At 48.4% G+C, this 19,238-nt stretch overlaps 1 pseudogene; it reads right to left on the bottom strand.

The window, feature by feature from the left end:
- LOC124046990 overlaps positions 1-19,238 on the bottom strand; it is a 142,414-nt pseudogene that overhangs the window by 97,049 nt on the left and 26,127 nt on the right.

The following is a 19,238-nucleotide window of genomic DNA, read 5'->3' as shown; positions in this document are numbered from 1 at the left end:
CCCTGGTATTGAGGGTGGTCTTACCAGAGGTAGCTCTGTGCCCCTGGTATTGAGTGTGGTCTTGGCTTTAGCAGAGGTAGCTCTGGGCCCCTGGTATTGGAGTATGGTCTTGGCTCTTACCAGAGGTAGCTCTGGGCCCCTGGTATTGAGGGTGGTCTTACCAGAGGTAGCTCTGGGCCCCTGGTATTGAGGGTGGTCTTACGAGAGGTAGCTCTGGGCTCCTGGTATTGAGTGTGGTCTTGGTTCTTACCAGAGGTAGCTCTGGGCCCCTGGTATTGAGGGTGGTCTAGGCTCTTACCAGAGGTAGCTCTGGGCCCCTGGTATTGGAGTGTGGTCTAGGCTCTTACCAGAGGTAGCTCTGGGCCCCTGGTATTGGAGTGTGGTCTAGGCTCTTACCAGAGGTAGCTCTGGGCCCCTGGTATTGGAGTGTGGTCTAGGCTCTTACCAGAGGTAGCTCTGGGCCCCTGGTATTGAGGGTGGTCTAGACTCTTACCAGAGGTAGCTCTGGGCCCCTGGTATTGAGTGTGGTCTAGGCTCTTACCAGAGGTAGCTCTGGGCCCCTGGTATTGAGTGTGGTCTAGGCTCTTACCAGAGGTAGCTCTGGGCCCCTGGTATTGAGTGTGTTCTTGGCTCTTACCAGAGGTAGCTCTGGGCCCTGGTATTGAGTGTGTTCTTGGCTCTTACCAGAGGTAGCTCTGGGCCCTGGTATTGAGGGTGGTCTTACCAGAGGTAGCTCTGGGCCCCTGGTATTGAGTGTGGTCTTACCAGAGGTAGCTCTGTGCCCCTGGTATTGAGTGTGGTCTTGGCTTTAGCAGAGGTAGCTCTGGGCCCCTGGTATTGGAGTATGGTCTTGGCTCTTACCAGAGGTAGCTCTGGGCCCCTGGTATTGAGGGTGGTCTTACCAGAGGTAGCTCTGGGCCCCTGGTATTGAGTGTGGTCTTACGAGAGGTAGCTCTGGGCTCCTGGTATTGAGTGTGGTCTTGGTTCTTACTAGAGGTAGCTCTGGGCCCCTGGTATTGAGGGTGGTCTTACCAGAGGTATCTCTGTGCCCCTGGTATTGAGGGTGGTCTCTTACCAGAGGTAGCTCTGGGCCCCTGGTATTGAGTGTGGTCTTGGCTCTTACCAGAGGTAGCTCTGGGCTCCTGGTATTGAGTGTGGTCTTGGTTCTTACCAGAGGTAGCTCTGGGCCCCTGGTATTGAGGGTGGTCTTACCAGAGGTATCTCTGTGCCCCTGGTATTGAGGGTGGTCTTACCAGAGGTAGCTCTGGGCCCCTGGTATTGAGTGTGGTCTTGGCTCTTACCAGAGGTAGCTCTGGGCTCCTGGTATTGGAGGGTGGTCTTGGCTCTTACCAGAGGTAGCTCTTGGCCCCTGTTATTGGAGTGTGGTCTTGGCTCTTACCAGAGGTAGCTCTGGGCTCCTGGTATTGGAGTGTGGTCTAGGCTCTTACCAGAGGTAGCTCTGGGCCCCTGGTATTGAGGGTGGTCTTACCAGAGGTAGCTCTGGGCCCCTGGTATTGAGTGTGGTCTTACCAGAGGTAGCTCTGGGCCCCTGGTATTGAGGGTGGTCTTGGCTCTTACCAGAGGTAGCTCAGGGCCCCTGGTATTGAGTGTGGTCTTGGCTCTTACCAGAGGTAGCTCCCGAAGTAGGCCACTATGTTGTGGTGCATGCATTCCTTCACCATGAAGATCTCCTGCTGGATGATGGAGAAGTCATCCCCTGGAAGCAGAGAATGAGAGAAACTCAGACGCAGAAACACACACGTGCCGTTCACACACAGACACACGAGAGAGGGAGACACGCAACACACACACACGAGAGAGGGAGACACGCAACACACACACACGAGAGAGGGAGACACGCAACACACACACACACACACGAGAGAGGGAGACATGCAACACACACACACACGAGAGAGGGAGACACGCAACACACACACACACGAGAGAGGGAGAGAGAGACCGAGAGAGAGAGAGACAGAGACACACATTCTCCTTTGACTGATGGTATTCTGCATAAAGCTCCTCTCCATATTAATATGAATTAATGGAGGAAAAGTTGAAGCACGTTGGACAGAATGAATCACTGAATCTTTCCCCGTCCGTTGCCAGACCACAGAATACTTGACTCCATTTCAATGTGCCTGGATGGATAAAATACTTCCAGTGTAGCATTATCACTGCATTGTGCATATAGACAAAACTAACAAAATGGTGTCCTATAAACATATGTATGTAGCTACTAATGAATAAAACACTACTACTGCTGTTAACATCACCACCACTACTACTACCACCAATACTACTACTACCACCAATACCACTACTACTACCACCAATACCTCCACCACTACTACTACCACCAATACTACTACTACCACCACCACTATGTCTACCACCAATACCACCACTCCTACCACCCCCAATACTACTAATACTACCACCACCACCACTACTACTACTACCACCACCACTACTACTACCACCAATACCACTACTACTACCACCAATACCACTACTACTACCACCAATACCTCCACCACTACTACTACTACCACCAATACCACTACTACCACCAATACCACTACTACTACCACCAATACCACTACTACTACCACCAATACCACTACTACTACCACCAATACCACTACTACTACCACCGCATCCGCATCCGGTTCCGGTTGGAGCGAGTGGTCGCATCTGCACGTCGCTCCAACGGGTAGTATAACTTTTTCATTATATTTCATTATATCACAACGGTTTGATTTGTCTTATCTTAGCAATTTCTTCTCAGCTAGCTACATAGCCGTCTTTGTATCAAAGATAATTGCGTAATTATCGTATTTCGCCGTCCTAACGTAGTCTTCACTAGCCAGCTAGCTAACGTCCACTGATTAGCTGCACTGAGAAACTTTTACACTCAACTGAACGACTTGATTAGTTTAGTGTTAGCTACCTACATAGCTGTCTTTGCTGTCTTCGTATCATCGTATCATCGTATCCAAGATAATTGTGTTGTTTAGGTTTAGAGTGTGTAGTCTTAGAGTGATTATCTTAATTTACCGAGGTTAGCTAGCCAGCTATTTGTCGTCCTTAACGTAGGTGACTCTGCTAGCTAGCCAACAGCTAGCCAACGCTAGCCAACGTCTTCTGTATAGAACTCAACTACCCGGTCGCATTCACAGGTTGTATCACATTTTCACTTCATTTCATTACAGTACAACGGTTTGATTTGTTTGATCGTAGCTAGCTACTTAGCTAGCTACATAGCCGTCTTTGTATCAAAGATAATTGTGTAGTCTAGAGCGATTTTCTAGGTTCGCTAGCCATCTATTGTCGTTCTTTTAACGCAACGTAACGTAAACAACACTGCTAGCTAGCCTGCTAGCCCCCGAATAGCAACACTGCAGAAACTATTACACTCAACGGAATGACTTGATTAGTGTAGTGTCAACAACGCACCCACTGCCAGCTGGCCTACTTCAGCAGTACTGTATCATTTTAATCATTTTAGTCAATAAGATTCTTGCTACGTAGCTTAACTTTCTGAACATTCGAGACGTGTAGTCCACTTGTCATTCCAATCTCCTTTGCATTAGCGTAGCCTCTTCTGTAGCCTGTCAACTATGTGTCTGTTTATCCCTGTTCTCTCCTCTCTGCACAGACCATACAAACGCTCCTCACCGCGTGGCCGCGGCCACCCTACTCTGGTGGTCCCAGCGCACGACCCACGTGGAGTTCCAGGTCTCCGGTAGCCTCTGGAACTGCCAATCTGCGGTCAACAAGGCAGAGTTCATCTCAGCCTATGCCTCCCTCCAGTCCCTCGACTTCTTGGCACTGACGGAAACATGGATCACCACAGACAACACTGCTACTCCTACTGCTCTCTCTTCGTCCGCCCACGTGTTCTCGCACACCCCGAGAGCATCTGGTCAGCGGGGTGGTGGCACCGGGATCCTCATCTCTCCCAAGTGGTCATTCTCTCTTTCTCCCCTTACCCATCTGTCTATCGCCTCCTTTGAATTCCATGCTGTCACAGTCACTAGCCCTTTCAAGCTTAACATCCTTATCATTTATCGCCCTCCAGGTTCCCTCGGAGAGTTCATCAATGAGCTTGATGCCTTGATAAGCTCCTTTCCTGAGGACGGCTCACCTCTCACAGTTCTGGGCGACTTTAACCTCCCCACGTCTACCTTTGACTCTTTCCTCTCTGCCTCCTTCTTTCCACTCCTCTCCTCTTTTGACCTCACCCTCTCACCTTCCCCCCTACTCACAAGGCAGGCAATACGCTCGACCTCATCTTTACTAGATGCTGTTCTTCCACTAACCTCACTGCAACTCCCCTCCAAGTCTCCGACCACTGCCTTGTATCCTTTTCCCTCTCGCTCTCATCCAACACCTCCCACACTGCCCCTACTCGGATGGTATCGCGCCGTCCCAACCTTCGCTCTCTCTCCCCGCTACTCTCTCCTCTTCCATCCTATCATCTCTTCCCTCCGCTCAAACCTTCTCCCACCTATCTCCTGATTCTGCCTCCTCAACCCTCCTCTCCTCCCTCTCTGCATCCCTTGACTCTCTATGTCCCCTATCCTCCAGGCCGGCTCGGTCCTCCCCTCCCGCTCCGTGGCTCGATGACTCATTGCGAGCTCACAGAACAGGGCTCCGGGCAGCCGAGCGGAAATGGAGGAAAACTCGCCTCCCTGCGGACCTGGCATCCTTTCACTCCCTCCTCTCTACATTTTCCTCCTCTGTCTCTGCTGCTAAAGCCACTTTCTACCACGCTAAATTCCAAGCATCTGCCTCTAACCCTAGGAAGCTCTTTGCCACCTTCTCCTCCCTCCTGAATCCTCCGCCCCCCTCCCCCCCCTCCTCCCTCTCTGCAGATGACTTCGTCAACCATTTTGAAAAGAAGGTCGACGACATCCGATCCTCGTTTGCTAAGTCAAACGACACCGCTGGTTCTGCTCACACTGCCCTACCCTGTGCTCTGACCTCTTTCTCCCCTCTCTCTCCAGATGAAATCTCGCGTCTTGTGACGGCCGGCCGCCCAACAACCTGCCCGCTTGACCCTATCCCCTCCTCTCTTCTCCAGACCATTTCCGGAGACCTTCTCCCTTACCTCACCTCGCTCATCAACTCATCCCTGACCGTTGGCTACGTCCCTTCCGTCTTCAAGAGAGCGAGAGTTGCACCCCTTCTGAAAAAACCTACACTCGATCCCTCCGATGTCAACAATTACAGACCAGTATCCCTTCTTTCTTTTCTCTCCAAAACTCTTGAACGTGCCGTCCTTGGCCAGCTCTCCCGCTATCTCTCTCTGAATGACCTTCTTGATCCAAATCAGTCAGGTTTCAAGACTAGTCATTCAACTGAGACTGCTCTCCTCTGTATCACGGAGGCGCTCCGCACTGCTAAAGCTAACTCTCTCTCCTCTGCTCTCATCCTTCTAGATCTATCGGCTGCCTTCGATACTGTGAACCATCAGATCCTCCTCTCCACCCTCTCCGAGTTGGGCATCTCCCGGCGCGGCCCACGCTTGGATTGCGTCCTACCTGACAGGTCGCTCCTACCAGGTGGCGTGGCGAGAATCTGTCTCCTCACCACGCGCTCTCACCACTGGTGTCCCCCAGGGCTCTGTTCTTGGCCCTCTCCTATTCTCGCTATACACCAAGTCACTTGGCTCTGTCATAACCTCACATGGTCTCTCTTATCATTGCTATGCAGACGACACACAATTAATCTTCTCCTTTCCCCCTTCTGATGACCAGGTGGCGAATCGCATCTCTGCATGTCTGGCAGACATATCAGTGTGGATGACGGATCACCACCTCAAGCTGAACCTCGGCAAGACGGAGCTGCTCTTCCTCCCGGGAAGGACTGCCCGTTCCATGATCTCGCCATCACGGTCGACAACTCCATTGTGTCCTCCTCCCAGAGCGCCAAGAACCTTGGCGTGATCCTGGACAACACCCTGTCGTTCTCAACTAACATCAAGGCGGTGGCCCGTTCCTGTAGGTTCATGCTCTACAACATCCGCAGAGTACGACCCTGCCTCACACAGGAAGCGGCGCAGGTCCTAATCCAGGCACTTGTCATCTCCCGTCTGGATTACTGCAACTCGCTGTTGGCTGGGCTCCCTGCCTGTGCCATTAAACCCCTTCAACTCATCCAGAACGCCGCAGCCCGTCTGGTGTTCAACCTTCCCAAGTTCTCTCACGTCACCCCGCTCCTCCGTTCTCTCCACTGGCTTCCAGTTGAAGCTCGCATCCGCTACAAGACCATGGTGCTTGCCTACGGAGCTGTGAGGGGAACGGCACCTCAGTACCTCCAGGCTCTGATCAGGCCCTACACCCAAACAAGGGCACTGCGTTCATCCACCTCTGGCCTGCTCGCCTCCCTACCACTGAGGAAGTACAGCTCCCGCTCAGCCCAGTCAAAACTGTTCGCTGCCCTGGCCCCCAATGGTGGAACAAACTCCCTCACGACGCCAGGACAGCGGAGTCAATCACCACCTTCCGGAGACACCTGAAACCCCACCTCTTTAAGGAATACCTAGGATAGGTTAAGTAATCCCTCTCACCCCACCCCCCTAAGTTTTAGATGCACTATTGTTAAGTGACTGTCCCACTGGATGTCATAAGGTGAATGCACCAATTTGTAAGTCGCTCTGGATAAGAGCGTCTGCTAAATGACTTAAATGTAAATGTAATGTAAATGTAATACCACTACTACTACCACCAATACCACTACTACCACCACCAATACCTCCACCACTACTACTACCACCAATACCACTACTACTACCACCAATACCACTACTACTACCACCAATACCTCCACCACTACCACCAATACCTCCACCACTACCACCAATACCTCCACCACTACTACTACCACCAATACCACTACTACCACCAATACCTCCACCACCACTACTACTACCACCACCAATACCTCCACCACTACTACTACCACCAATACCACTACTACCACCAATACCACTACTACTACCACCAATACCACTACTACTACCACCAATACCACTACTACTACCACCAATACCACTACTACTACCACCAATACCACTACTACTACCACCAATACCACTACTACTACCACCAATACCACTACTACTACCACCAATACCACCACTACTACCACCACCAATACCACTACTACTACCACCAATACCACTATTACCACCACCACCACGCCTACCACCAATACCACCACCACTAATAATACTAATACTACCACCACCAATACCACTACTACTACCACCACCACTACTACTACCACCAATACCTCCACCACTACTACTACCACCACCACTATGTCTACCACCAATACCACCACTCCTACCACCCCCAATACTACTAATACTACCACCACCACCACTACTACTACTACCACCACCACCACTACTACCAATACTACCACCAATGCCAATACTACCACCAATGCCAATACTACCACAACCACTACTACTACTACTACCACCACCACTACTACTACCACCACCACTATGTCTACCACCAATACCACCACTCCTACCACCCCCAATACTACTAATACTACCACCACCACCACTACTACTACCACCACCACCACTACTACTACTACTACCAATACTACCACCAATGCCAATACTACCACAACCACTACTACTACTACTACCACCACCACTACTACTACCACCACCACTACTACTACCACTACCACCACTACTACCACTACTACTATCACCACCACTACTACCAATACTACCAATACTAATACCACTAATCCAATTTGTAAGTCGCTCTGGATAAGAGCGTCTGCTAAATGACTTAAATGTAATGTAATACCACCACCACCAGCACTAATACTACCACCACCACCACCAGCACTAATACTACCACCACCACCAGCACTAATACTACCACCACCACCACCAGCACTAATACTACCACCACCAGCACTAATACTACCACCACCAGCACTAATACTACCACCACCACCACCACCACCACCAGCACTAATACTACCACTACCACCACCAGCACTAATACTACCACCACCACCACCAGCACTAATACTACCACCACCACCACCAGCACTAATACTACCACCACCACCACCAGCACTAATACTACCACCACCACCACCACCACTACTCCTACCACCACCACCACCACCACTAATACTACCACCACCACCACCACCACTACTCCTACCACCACCACCACCACCACCACTACTCCTACCACCACCACCACCACTACTACTCCTACCACCACCACCACCACCACCACTCCTACCACCACCACCACCACCACCACTACTCCTACCACCACCACCACCACTCCTACCACCACCACCACCAGCACTACTAATACCACTAATACTACCACCACCACCACCACCAGCACTACTAATACCACTAATACTACCACCACCACCACCACCAGCACTACTAATACCACCACCACTACTACCACCACCACCACCACCAGCACTACTAATACCACCACCACCACCACTACTACTACCACCACCACCACCACCACCACCACCACCACTACTAATACCACTAATACTACCACCACCAGCACTACTACTACTACCACCACCACCACCACCACCACCACCACCACCACCACCACTACTACCAGTACTACCAGTACTACCACCACCACCACTAATACTACCACCACCACCAATACTACCAGTACTACCACTACTAATACCACCACCACCACCAATACTACCAGTACTACCACTACTAATACCACCACCACCACCACTACTACTACCACTACTACTAATACTATCACCACCACTACTAATACCACTACTAATACCACCACCACCACTAATACCACTACTACTAATACTATCACCACCACTACTAATACCACTACTAATACTACCACCACCACTACTAATACTACTACTACCACCACCACTACTAATACTACTACTAATACTACCACCACCACTACTAATACTACTACTAATACTAATACCACCACTACCAATACTAACACCACTACTACTACTACTACCACCACCACTAACAATACTAATACTACCACCACCACTACTAATACTACCATCACCACAACTAATACTACTACTAATACTACCACCACTACTACCACCACCACCACTACTACTAATACTACCTCCACCACTACTACTTATACTACCACCAACACCACTACTACTACCACCACTACTACTAATACTACCACCAACACCACTACCACCAATACTACCTCCACCACTACTACTAATACTACCACCAACACCGCTACTACTAATACTACCACCAACACCACTACTACCAATACTACCTCCACCATTACTACCAATACTACCTCCACCACCACTACCATCACCACTACCAATACTACCATCACCACTACTACTAATACTACCACCACTACTACTACTAATACTACCACCACTACTACTAATACTACCACCAACACCACTACCACCAATACTACCTCCACCACTACTACCAATACTACCTCCACCACTACTACCAATACTACCTCCACCACCACTACCATCACAACCACCAATACTACCTCCACCACTACTACTAATACTACTACCTCCACCACTACTACTAATAATACCACCACCACCACTATCACTACTACTAATACTACCACCACCACCACCACCACCACCACTACCAATACTACCATCACCACTACCAATACTACCATCGCCACCCCGCCAGGAATCGACACCTAAGATTCTGTATTTTTGGAACAGATGAGACTGTGTTCTCAGAAGTACGGCAACTAATCCAGCACCTGCATCTTTCATAGCGATGGACGAAGTGCACATTATAGGCAGTTCGGCCACCAGGCAGACAGAGTCAGAACCATGGACTAGGCCCATCTAGAAATCGCCAATCATTAGCAATATCTCACAATGGAACGCTGTATCTCGCAATTTCTTGGCTTGCATATTCTACACGCAACAGACTGAAGACTGAACACACACTGGCATCATTAGCGAAGAGCAAGCAAGCCAGTGTGAGGGAGAGAGAGGAGGGGACAGAAAGAATGTCTTGATAATCCTCATCTTACATGCCTTGCAAATTCACCAGAGTTGCATAAAAGTTAGCCTTTTCCTCTCTGGCTTTATTTAATAATGACACAACTCCCCCCCAGGCCCTTATAGCCTCGTTTGGCTATAACGTGGAAAATTAGATATTTTGTGATTACTGCACTGCACTGATTAAAACATTTGGTTTTGAATTATTTATTTTTTTACTTTAAAATGATCACAACTTCGTTTAAACATTTAAATCCCTTGTCTGGACCTGACCGAATCTGAACCAATCATAGATGTTGATGTTTCATAAGTGTGGCAAACACAGTACAGTAAAGTTTTTTTTGAAGTTGAGTATAATTCACTACAGTAAAACAGCATTTGTGGATGTAAATTTTGCTTTCCTCTGCTCTGATTTCAAAAGGAAAACATCCACTTGCTAGCTAGCGATTTAGCTACAGTTGGAAGGTGCACAATCCATGGCTACTCTAAGATAGCTACTCTAAGCTAGCTACTCTAAGCTAGCTACTATAAACTAGCTACTCTAAGCTAGCTACTCTAAGCTAGCTACTCTAAGCTAGCTACTATAAACTAGCTACTCTAAGCTAGCTACTCTAAGCTAGCTACTCTAAGCTAGCTACTCTAAACTAGCTACTCTAAACTCTAAGCTAGCTACTATAAACTAGCTACTCTAAGCTAGCTACTCTAAGCTAGCTACTCTAAGCTAGCTACTATAAACTAGCTACTCTAAGCTAGCTACTCTAAGCTAGCTACTCTAAGCTAGCTACTCTAAGCTAGTTTGACATAGTAGAAGGTAATACAAAACAAGTTGAGAAAAAAAATGTAACTACAAAAAAACGTTGTTAATTGTCTGAATCAATTTGGTTATTCTGTCTTGATTGTAGAAGTTATATTTTGCTATCTCACAAAAGAAAATACTTATTTTCCACCATAATTTGCAAATAAATACATTAAAAATTCTACAATGTGATTTTCTGGAAAATAAATTATCATTTTATCTGTCATAGTTGAAGTGGACCTATGATACAGGCCTCTCTCATCTTTTTAAGTGGGAGAACTTGCACAATTGGTGGCTGACTAAATAATTTTTGCCCCATTGTATAAATAAAAAAATATGTTTTATGCAACCGGGCCCTGAACTCTACTGTGCTGAACTTTCCAGTTATGTATTGTATTGTACTGTACTTTGATTGGCTCAGATTCAGGTCCTGTCCAATCAAATTTGGTCTTGTTTGGGGGCAGAGTTCATAAAAATAAAATCATAAAATTTCCAGTGTGTAGAATATTACCCAAATACGCAAAATGTACCTATTTAGGATACATCACCATGAAGAGAACGACATTCCCAACCATAATTATGCATTTCAGGGTTTTGTTAAACATTTTTACCAAAATTCAGTTGTGTTTTTGTAAAATGTTCCATTTAAATTGTTAAAAGTAGTCCTTGTGCATAGAGTTTTATGGTTCGTTAAAACTTTTGAAAGCAAATGGTTGTTTGTTATACATTAGTCTAATGAAAACTCTACCGTGGAATTGCCGTGGAATTGCCCTGGAATGGCCGTTTATGGCCTTCCTGTAACATCGGGTGGTGTAAGGTGTCCTGGAGGGCAGGTAGTTTGCCCCCGGTGATGCGTTGTGCAGACCTCACTACCCTCTGGAGAGCCTTACGGTTGAGGGCGGACCAGTTTCCGTACCAGGCGGTGATACAGCCCGCCAGGATGCTCTCGATTGTGCATCTGTAGAAGTTTATGAGTGCTTTTGGTGACAAGCCGAATTTCTTCAGCCTCCTGAGGTTGAAGAAGCGCTGCTGCGCCTTCACGGCGCTGTCAGTGTGAGTGGACCAATTCAGTTTGTCTGTGATGTGTATGCCGAGGAACTTAAAACTTGCTACCCTCTCCACTACTGTTCCATCGATGTGGATAGGGGGGTGTTCCCTCTGCTGTTTCCTGAAGTCCACAATCATCTCCTTAGTTTTGTCGACGTTGAGTGTGAGGTTATTTTCCTGACACCACACTCCGAGGGCCCTCACCTCCTCCCTGTAGGCCGTCTCGTCGTTGTTGGTAATCAAGCCTACGACTGTTGTGTCGTCCGCAAACTTGATGATTGAGTTGGAGGCGTGCGTGGCCATGCAGTCGTGGGTGAACAGGGAGTACAGGAGAGGGCTCAGAACTCACCCTTGTGGGGCCCCTGTGTTGAGGATCAGCGGGGAGGAGATGTTGTTGCCTACCCTCACCACCTGGGGGCAGCCCGTCAGGAAGTCCAGTACCCAGTTGCACAGGGCGGGGTCGAGACCCAGGGTCTCGAGCTTGATGACGAGCTTGGAGGGTACTATGGTGTTGAATGCAGAGCTGTAGTCGATGAACAGCATTCTCACATAGGTATTCCTCTTGTCCAGGTGGGTTAGGGCAGTGTGCAGTGTGGTTGAGATTGCGTCGTCTGTGGACCCATTTGGGCGGTAAGCAAATTGGAGTGGGTCTAGGGTGTCAGGTAGGGTGGAGGTGATATGGTCCTTGACTAGTCACTGGCTTCCAGTTGAAGCTCGCATCCGCTACAAGACCATGGTGCTTGCCTACGGAGCTGTGAGGGGAACGGCACGTCAGTACCTCCAGGCTCTGATCAGGCCCTACACCCAAACAGGGGCACTGCGTTCATCCACCTCTGGCCTGCTCGCCTCCCTACCACTGAGGAAGTACAGCTCCCACTCAGCCCAGTCAAAACTGTTCACTGCTCTGGCCCCCCAATGGTGGAACAAACTCCCTCACGACGCCAGGACAGCGGAGTCAATCACCACCTTCCGGAGACACCTGAAACCCCACCTCTTTAAGGAATACCTAGGATAGGATAAGTAATCCCTCTCACCCCCCCCCCCTTTAAGATTTAGATGCACTATTGTAAAGTGGCTGTTCCACTGGATGTCATAAGGTGAATGCACCAATTTGTAAGTCGCTCTGGATAAGAGCGTCTGCTAAATGACTTAAATGTAAATGTAAATGTAAAGCACTTCATGATGACGGAAGTGAGTGCTACGGGGCGGTAGTCGCTTAGCTCAGTTACCTTAGCTTTCTTGGGAACAGGAACAATGGTGGCCCTCTTGAAGCATGTGGGAACAGCAGACTGGTATAGGGATTGATTGAATATGTCCGTAAACACACCGGCCAGCTGGTCTGCGCATGCTCTGAGGGCGCGGCTGGGGATGCCGTCTGGGCCTGCAGCCTTGCGAGGGTTAACACGTTTAAATGTCTTACTCACCTCGGCTGCAGTGAAGGAGAGACCGCATGTTTTTGTTGCAGGCCGTGTCAGTGGCACTGTATTGTCCTCAAAGCGGGCAAAAAAGTTATTTAGTCTGCCCGGGAGCAAGACATCCTGGTCCGTGACTGGGCTGGGTTTCTTCTTGTAGTCCGTGATTGACTGTAGACCCTGCCACATGCCTCTTGTGTCTGAGCCATTGAATTGAGATTCTACTTTGTCTCTGTACTGACGCTTAGCTTGTTTAATAGCCTTGCGGAGGGAATAGCTGCATTGTTTATATTCGGACATGTTACCAGACACCTTGCCCTGATTAAAAGCAGTGGTTCGCGCTTTCAGTTTCACGCGAATGCTGCCATCAATCCAAGGTTTCTGGTTAGGGAATGTTTTTATCATTGCTATGGGAACGACATCTTCAACGCACATTCTAATGAACTCGCACACCGAATCAGCGTATTCGTAAATATTTTTATCTGACGCAATACGAAACATGTCCCAGTCCAGGTGATGGAAGCAGTCTTGGAGTGTGGAGTCAGCTTGGTCGGACCAGCGTTGGATAGACCTCAGCGTGGGAGCCTCTTGTTTAAGTTTCTGTCTGTAGGCAGGGATCAACAAAATGGAGTCGTGGTCAGCTTTTCCGAAAGGGGGGCGGGGCAGGGCCTTATATGCATCGCGGAAGTTAGAGTAACAATGATCCAAGGTTTTACCACCCCTGGTTGAGCAATTGATATGCTGATAATATTTAGGGAGTCTTGTTTTCAGATTAGCTTTGTTAAAATCCCCAGATACAATGAATGCAGCCTCCGGATAAATGGTTTCCAGTTTGCATAGAGTTAAATAAAGTTCGTTCATAGCCATCGATGTGTCTGCTTGGGGGGGATATATACGGCTGTGATTATAATCGAAGAGAATTCTCTTGGTAGATAATGCAGTCTACATTTGATTGTGAGGAATTCTAAATCAGGTGAACAGAAGGATTTGAGTTCCTGTATGTTTCCTTCATCACACCATGTCTCGTTAGTCATGAGGCATACGCCCCCGCCACTCTTCTTACCAGAAAGGTGTTTGTTTCTGTCGGCGCGATGCGTGGAGAAACCCGTTGGCTGCACCGCCCCGGATAGCGTCTTCCCAGTGAGCCATGTTTCCGTGAAGCAGAGGACGTTACAGTCTCTGATGTCCCTCTGGAATGCTACCCTTGCTCGGATTTCATCAACCTTGTTGTCAAGAGACTGGACATTGGCAAGAAGAATGCTCGGTAGTGGTGCGCGATGTGCCCGTGTCCGGAGTCTGACCAGAAGACCGCCTCGTTTCCCTCTTTTTCGGAGTCGTTTTTTTGGGTCGCTGCATGCGATCCATTCCGTTGTCCTGTTTGTAAGGCAGAACACAGGATCCGCGTCGCGGAAAACATATTCTTGGTCGTACTGATGGTGAGTTGACGCTGATCTTATATTCAGTAGTTCTTCTCGACTGTATGTAATGAAACCTAAGATGACCTGGGGTACTAATGTAAGAAATAACACATAAAAAAACAAAAAACTGCATAGTTTCCTAGGAACGCGAAGCGAGGCAGCCTTCTCTGTCGGCGCCGGAATCCTGGCACTCAGGCTATAAGAGGACAGGTACACTTCTGCAATTAGAATAACTGGGCCCGTATTCACAACACTGGTAAAGAGGTGGGCCTGTATTCACAACACTGGTAAAGAGGTGGGCCCGTCTCCCGGTCAGGGCTGGTTGTGACACAGCCTGGGATCGAACCCGGGTCTGCAGTGCCTTAGACTTCTGCACCACTCAGGAGGCCCAAGTTCCTGCAATTCTCTGCATTTTGCCATGTCTAACGCTACGTTATTTAGATCAAACATAACACAATCTATCATGCTAAATTAAATTCTCCCTTACTGTCTAGCTTTGATGATCATTAATTCTCAAAGAATATATATAGGTCCATTAATCTGTTCTACATACGTAATAACTGGTTTTGGTCCTTATTGTTTACACTAAATCCCCTTTTCCATTATTATTTTTTACAATGTTTTGATTTAGGTAACACCCCCCCCCCCAAGAAACCCCCCTTAAACGTCCCACCGAAGCATTACAATATTAGGCATAAAAACGCCCTGACGATGATCTACAAAAGGCAGAACTGATCCTAGCTAAGTACTCCTACTCTTTATGGATACAGCCCTGATGTTTGGGGTCGTTTTGAATATAAAAGGAGAGACACAGAGAGAGAGACAGAGAGACATAGGGACAGAGAGAGAGACACATAGGGACAGAGAGAGACAGAGAGACAGAGAGAGACAGAGAGAGACAGAGAGACAGACACACAGAGACAGTGAGACACACACAGAGAGAGTGAGACACACACAGAGAGTGAGACACACACAGAGAGTGAGACACACACACAGAGAGTGAGACACACACACAGAGAGTGAGACACACACACAGAGAGTGAGACACACACACACAGAGTGAGACACACACACAGAGAGTGAGATACACACACACAGAGAGTGAGACACACACACAGAGAGAGAGACACACACACAGAGAGAGAGACACACACACAGAGAGAGAGACACACACACAGAGAGAGAGACACACACACAGAGAGAGAGACACACACACAGAGAGAGAGACACACACACAGAGAGAGAGACACACACACAGAGAGAGACACACACACAGAGAGAGACACACACACAGAGACTCACACACAGAGACTCACACACACAGAGAGAGACACACACACACACAGAGAGAGACACACACAGAGAGAGACACACACACAGAGAGAGACACACACACAGAGAGAGACACACACACAGAGAGAGACACACACACACAGAGAGAGACACACACACAGAGAGAGACACACACACAGAGAGAGACACACACACAGAGAGAGACACACACACAGAGAGACAGAGAGAGAGAGACAGACAAAGAGAGAGACAGAGAGAGAGAGACAGAGAGAGACAGAGACAGCCAGCAGTCCAGCCTACAGAGGTGAGGACAGGACATCCTCCTCTGGGCTCCAAGACAGACATGCAGACAGGGATTTGTCTGTAGCAAGAGGCTGTGACCCAAAACGGCATCCTAATCCCTACCTGGGACCAGAGCCCTGGTCAAAAGGTAGTGCACTATAAAGAGAATAGGTTGCCTCTTGGGGGCAGACCTGAGGACTGTCTGTAGCAACAGACAATGGAACCAACCACTGCTACTTCTCATTTTGCCCACAGACCAGAGCACAAGACCACACGCAGTAAAAAGAAGAAGGCAGGTGGAACTGGCCTGGTGACATAACCAACCACAAGCAATATTAGTGTTCCTTAGCATCAATAATACAAAACCATTTCAATTAAAGTATTGTTCACAGAGCTATGAGAGAAATGTAAAGCTGTGTGTGGCGTGAAGCTGTGTGTGGCGTGAAGCTGTGTGTGGCGTGAAGCTGTGTGTGGCGTGCACCATCAGAATTAGCTAGCTAGGGAAACAAACAGGTTTTAAAATAGCTCTCGCTCTCTCTGAGAGTCACCTGGCTCGGCGAAGCTCAATTTAACTCCAGCTTTAAATCCTCTCAGCAGTCCTGTACTTCTCTCTGCTGCTAGACAGACCAGTCTCTTTCCTCCGGTACTTCTCTAGTCTCTCTGCTGCTAGACAGACCAGTCTCTTCCTCCAGTACTTCTCTAGTCTCTCTGCTGATCGACAGACCAGTCTCTTCCTCCGGGTACTTCTCCAGTCTCTGCTGCTGCTAGACAGACCAGTCTCTTCCTCCTGTACTTCTCTAGTTTCTCTCTGCTGCTAGACAGACCAGTCTCTTTCCTCCGGGTACTTCTCCAGTCTCTGCTGCTGCTAGACAGACCAGTCTCTCTGCTGCTAGACAGACCAGTCTCTCTGCTGCTAGACAGACCAGTCTCTCTGCTCCGGGTACTTCTCCAGTCTCTGCTGCTGCTAGACAGACCAGTCTCTCTGCTGCTAGACAGACCAGTCTCTCTGCTGCTAGACAGACCAGTCTCTCTGCTGCTAGACAGACCAGTCTCTTTCCTCCGGTACATCTCTAGTCTTTCTGCTGCTAGACAGACCAGTCTCTCTGCTGCTAGACAGACCAGTCTCTCTGCTGCTAGACAGACCAGTCTCTCTGCTGCTAGACAGACCAGTCTCTCTGCTGCTAGACAGACCAGTCTCTCTGCTGCTAGACAGACCAGTCTCTCTGCTGCTAGACAGACCAGTCTCTCTGCTGCTAGACAGACCAGTGTCTCTGCTGCTAGACAGACCAGTGTCTCTGCTGCTAGATAGACCAGTGTCTCTGCTGCTAGATAGACCAGTCTCTCTGCTGCTAGACAGACGAGTCTCTTTCCTCCGGTACTTCTCTAGTCTCTCTGCTGCTAGACAGACCAGTCTCTTCCTCCTGTACTTCTCCAGTCTCTGCTGGAGAACAAGGACTGAGTCCCAAATGCTACTTCTATGGACCCTGGTCAAAAGTAGCGCACTATAGGGCCTCCCGGGTGGCACAGTGGTTAAGGGCGCTGTACTGCAGCGTCAGCTGTACCATCAGAGACTCTGGGTTCGCGCCCAGGCTCTGTCGTAACCGGCCGTGACTGGGAGGTCCGTGGTGCGACGCACAATTGGCCTAGCGTCGTCCAGGTTAGGGAGGGGGTTGGCCGGTAGGGATGTCTCATCGCGCACCAGCGACTCCTGTGGCTGGCCGGGCGCAGTGCGCGCTAACCAAGGTTGCCAGGTGCACGGTGTTTCCTCCGACACATTGGTGCGGCTGGCTTCCAAGTTGGATGCGCGCTGTGTTAAGAAGCAGTACGGCTGGTTGGGTTGTGTATCGGAGGACGCATGACTTTCAACCTTCGTCTCTCCCGAGCCCGTAAGGGAGTTGTAGCGATGAGACAAGATAGTAGCTACTAAAACAATTGGATACCACGAAATTGGGGAGAAAAAGGGGTCAAATTAAAACACGCTACCCGGTGAATAGGGTGCCATTTGGGACACATGTAGAGAGGAGTTCACACCAGCTCACGGACCACAGGTCTTTTTAGAGGTGAGCATTTAACCACTCAGTTACGACGCTGAACTGCAGTCAGGTCAAGACGGCGAGCACGCAGATGAGCTTCCCTGAGACCGTTTCTGACAGCAGAAATCCTTTGGTTGTGCAAACCCACTGTCTCGTCATCACCAAACCACGCACCTGTGTAATGATCATGCTGTTTAATCAGCTTCTTGATAACCCACCTGACAGGTGTGGCAAATCTTGGCAAAGGAGAAATGCTCACTACCAAGGATGTAAACACATTTTTGCTAAATATTTGAGAGAAATAAGCTTTTTGTGCGTATGAAAATCTCTGGGATATTTTATTTCAGCTCATGAAACAATGGACCAACACTTTACATGTTGCGTTTATATTTTTGTTCAGTATAAATATATGGTTATGATGGGATGTATAGACATTATGGAGAGAATATACAGTAAATAGTGCATTCAGAAGGTATTCAGAACCCTGGACTTTTTACACATTTTGTTAAGTTACAGTCCTATTCTGGAATTGATCAAATAAAAACATTTTTCCTCATCAATTGTCAGACAATACCACATAGTGACATCACAATAACCCCATAGTGACATCACAATAACCCCATAACGACAAAGGCGAAACATGTTTTTTTTTTTGCATATTTATAAAAAATAAAAACCAATACCTAATTTACATAAGTATTCAGACCCTTTGCTATGCGACTCGAAATTGAGCACAGATGCACCCTGTTTCCATTGATCATCCTCGTTTCTACAACTTCATTGGTGTAAATTCAATTGATTGGATATGATTTGGAAAGGCACACACCTGTCTACATAAGGTCCCCCAATTGACAGGGCATGTCAGCCCAAAAACCAAGCCATGGGGTTAAAGGAATTG

The sequence above is a fragment of the Oncorhynchus gorbuscha genome, linkage group LG10 (genome assembly GCF_021184085.1).
Source record: "Oncorhynchus gorbuscha isolate QuinsamMale2020 ecotype Even-year linkage group LG10, OgorEven_v1.0, whole genome shotgun sequence".
Taxonomy (NCBI): Eukaryota; Metazoa; Chordata; class Actinopteri; order Salmoniformes; family Salmonidae; genus Oncorhynchus; species Oncorhynchus gorbuscha.
Note: the sequence above shows the minus strand (reverse complement) of the source record. Positions and strands in the feature narration are given on the sequence as shown.